Consider the following 3929-nt stretch of genomic DNA (forward strand, 5'->3'; position numbering starts at 1 on the left):
TTTCCCTATGGGTCTGTATCGACATTAACTCCCCCCTAACCACTGCCTTCAGCGCTTCCCAAACCGTTGCTGCCGAGACATCCCCCGTGTCATTTATTTCCAAATAGTTCTGGATAGATTCCCTCACCCACCCGCACACCCCCTCATCCGCTAACATTCCCACACCCAACCTCCATTGCGGGCGCTGCCCTCTCTCCTTATTCGCCCGTAAATCCACCCAATGTGGGGCATGGTCCAACACAGCAATTGCCGAATATTCAGTATCAACCACCCCCACCAGTAGAACCATGCTCAGAATAAAGAAGTCGATCCGGCAGTACGCTTTGTGCACATGGGAGAAAAAAAGAAAATTAATTAGGTTGCCTTCATTTGCTTGGCGAAGCTCTCCTGCAGGTTCTACAGTCAGCTTCGCTGCTCAACTAATTCTTCTTGGACGACCATTTCTGGTCCACGGCACCACATACTGGTGGGGGATTTCTCCTCACTGTCTCACTCTCCGCCAATGTTTCTAATAGAATTCCGAAACAAATCGGGAGAATAGGTTCAAACGGTCCGTCACGAGTGGGAGCTCGACCTCCTACTCCATGGCCGCCACCAGAAGTCAAAAGGATGAAATTTACAGACAGTTTGGTCCGGTGGGCTCGTGGAAGGGAGGGAAGCAGCCGAGGCAGCTGATCGGATTGACTCAATCTCATGTCACAAAGAAGCTTCACAAGCTCCTCAGACTCTTGTTGGAGGTGAGGATGGAAGAGACAGGGGAGAGCGAGAGTACTTCAAAAGGAACTAACTAGGGCAGCACGGTGGCCTAGTGGTTAGCACAACCGCCTCACAGCGCTGAGGTCCCAGGTTTGATCCCGGCTCTGGGTCACTGTCCGTGTGGAGTTTGCACATTCTCCCCGTGTCTGCGTGGGTTTCGCCCCCACAACCCAAAAATGTGCAGAGTAGGTGGATTGGCCAAGCTAAATTGCCCCCTTAATTGGAAAAAATAATTGGATAATCTAAATTTATAAAAAAAAAGGAACTAACTTGTGTCAGAGATATTAAAAAATTTCAACACTGCATATTTAACATAATTCTAATTTATTTAACTTTCAGCCAGAATATTAGCCCCTGTAAATGGGCTGGAGTTTATTATTAGGAGAAAGAGACCCAAATGAACATGGTTCAGTCCTGAATGTGAGGAACAGGAAAATCCAATCACTGTGGTTACTTGTGGCCTCGCTGGTGTCTCAGCAGGTGGGATGACTGAGTGAATCCCTTCCCACACTCGGAGCAGGTCAATGGCCTCTCCCCATTGTGAATTCGCTGATGTACAGTGAGGCAAGAGGATTGTCTGAACCCAGTCCCACAGTGAGAGCACCTGAACGGTCTCTCATCAGTGTGAACACGTTGATGACACATCAATTCCCCAGAACTTTATAGCTCTTCCCACAGTCTGGACATTGAAACGGTCTCTAATCAGTGTGAACTCGCTGGTGTCTCAGCAGGTGGGATGACAGAGTGAATCCCTTCCCACACGTGGAGCAGGTGAACGGTCTCTCCCCAGTATGAACTCGCTGGTGTTTCCGCAGTGTGGATGATTCAGTGAATCCCTTCCCACACGTGGAGCAGGTGAATGGTCTCTCCCCAGTGTGAACTCGTTGGTGACTCAGCAGGTTGGCTGACTGAGTGAATCCCTTCCCACACGTGGAGCAGGTGAACGGTCTCTCCCCAGTGTGAACTCGCTGGTGAATCAGCAGGTGGGATGACCGAGTGAATCCCTTCCCACAGGCGGAGCAGGTGAATGGTCTCTCCCCAGTGTGAATTCGCTGGTGTTTCCGCAGTGTGGATGATTCAGTGAATTCCTTCCCACACGTGGAGCAGGTGAACGGTCTCTCCCCAGTGTGAATTCGCTGGTGTTTCCGCAGTGTGGATGATTCAGTGAATCCCTTCCCACACGTGGAGCAGGTGAACGGTCTCTCCCCAGTGTGAACACGCTGGTGACTAGCAGGTGGATGACTGAGTGAATCCCTTCCCACACGTGGAGCAGGTGAACGGTCTCTCCCCAGTGTGAACTCGCTGGTGACGCAACAGGTGGGATGACTGAGTGAATCCCTTCCCACACGTGGAGCAGGTGAACGGTCTCTCCCCAGTGTGAACTCGCTGGTGACTCAGCAGGTTGGCTGACAGAGTGAATCCCTTCCCACACGTGGAGCAGGTGAACGGTCTCTCCCCAGTGTGAACTCGCTGGTGACTCAGCAGGTTGGCTGACAGAGTGAATCCCTTCCCACACGTGGAGCAGGTGAACGGTCTCTCCCAGTGTGAACTCGCTGGTTCCCGCAGTGGATGAATCAGTGAATCCCTTCCCACAGTGGAGCAGGTGAACGGTCTCTCCCGAGTGTGAACTTGCTGGTGACGCAACAGGTGGGATGAATCAGTGAATCCCTTCCCACACTTGGAGCAGGTGAACGGTCTCTCCCCTGTGTGAACACGCTGGTGACTCAGCAGGTTGGATGATCAGTGAATCCCTTCCCACACTTGGTGAGCAGTGAACGGTCTTCCCCTGTGTGAACTCGCTGGTGACTCAGCAGGTTGGGATGAATTAGTGAATCCCTTCCCACACGTGGAGCAGGTGAACGGTCTCTCCCCAGTGTGAATTCGCTGGTGGCAACAGTGGGATGACTGAGTGAATCCCTTCCCACACGTGGAGCAGGTGAATGGTCTCTCCCCAGTGTGAATTCGCGGTGTTGCCGCAGTGTGGATGACTTAGTGAATCCCTTCCCACACGTGGAGCAGGTGAACGGTCTCTCCCCAGTGTGACTACGTCGATGAGTTTCCAGCTTGGATGGGGAAGTGAATCCTTTCCCACAGTCCGCACATTTCCACAGTTTCTCCTCAGTGTGACTGCATTTCTGTCTCATGGGGCCCGATGACGTGTACGGTTTCTCCCCACTGTGAACGATGCTTTTTCCTTCCATGTTCAATATCCGCTGATATTCAGGATATGATAAATTGAGGGCTCTTGTCAGATCCTAATGTGATGCTTGGTTTGAGTTTCCGGACTTTGAAGCCTCCCCTTCGAACACCCTGTGAAAGTGATTTAAAACAGAAAATAGGGAGTGAGAGAGAACCCACAAAAACACAAAGGCAGGTTGTGAAATTGAGCTGAATGATTCTGGTCATTGTGGGGCTGGCACTGGGAAAAAGTGACCATGAAAACTGCTGGATTGTCACAAAAACCCAACTGGCCTCTTTGGGAGGAGTGAGAAAGAGGTGAAGAGGGATTTTGTATATCTACAAGTCATATTAAAGAGAATAGTTGGCAAAGCAAATTCAATCTTGAGCTTCATAAACAGTAACCAAAGAGAAAATGCTGGAACATCTCAGCAGGTCTGGCAGCATCTGTAGGGAGAGAAAAGATCTCATGTTGAGTCCAGAGGGGCTGGTTTAGCTCACTCAGCTAAATCGCTGGCTTTTAGCAGACCAAGCAGGCCAGCAGCACGGTTCGATTCCCGTACCAGCCTCCCCGAACAGGCGCCGGAATGTGGCGACTAGGGGCTTTTCACAGTAACTTCATTGAAGCCTACTCGTGACAATAAGCCATTTTCATTTCATTTTCATTTCATGGTCCTTTGTTAACTCTTTTCCTTCCCTACAGATGCTGCCAGACCTGCTGAGATGTTCCAGCATTTTCTCTTTGGCTTCAGATTCCAGCATCCGCAGTAATTGCTTTTATTCATAAACAGTAATATTGATACCAAAACTATGCTTCTGGTGGCACGGTGATCAGCACTGCTGCCTCACAGCGCTAGGGACTCGGGTTCAATTCCGGCCTTGGGACTGTGTGGGAGTTTGCACTTTCTCCCCATGTCTGCGTGGGTTTCCAGCCAGTGCTCAGGTTTCCTCCAACAGTCTAAAGGGAACGTTAGGTGGATTGGCCTTGATAAATT

At 50.5% G+C, this 3929-nt stretch overlaps 1 pseudogene; it reads right to left on the reverse strand.

Moving 5' to 3' along the window:
• Positions 1–1063: 1063 nt before the first annotated feature.
• The window catches only part of LOC119960884, a 353028-nt pseudogene continuing 350162 nt past the window's right edge, over positions 1064–3929 (reverse strand).

This window comes from Scyliorhinus canicula, unplaced genomic scaffold (genome assembly GCF_902713615.1).
Source record: "Scyliorhinus canicula unplaced genomic scaffold, sScyCan1.1, whole genome shotgun sequence".
Lineage (NCBI taxonomy): Eukaryota > Metazoa > Chordata > Chondrichthyes > Carcharhiniformes > Scyliorhinidae > Scyliorhinus > Scyliorhinus canicula.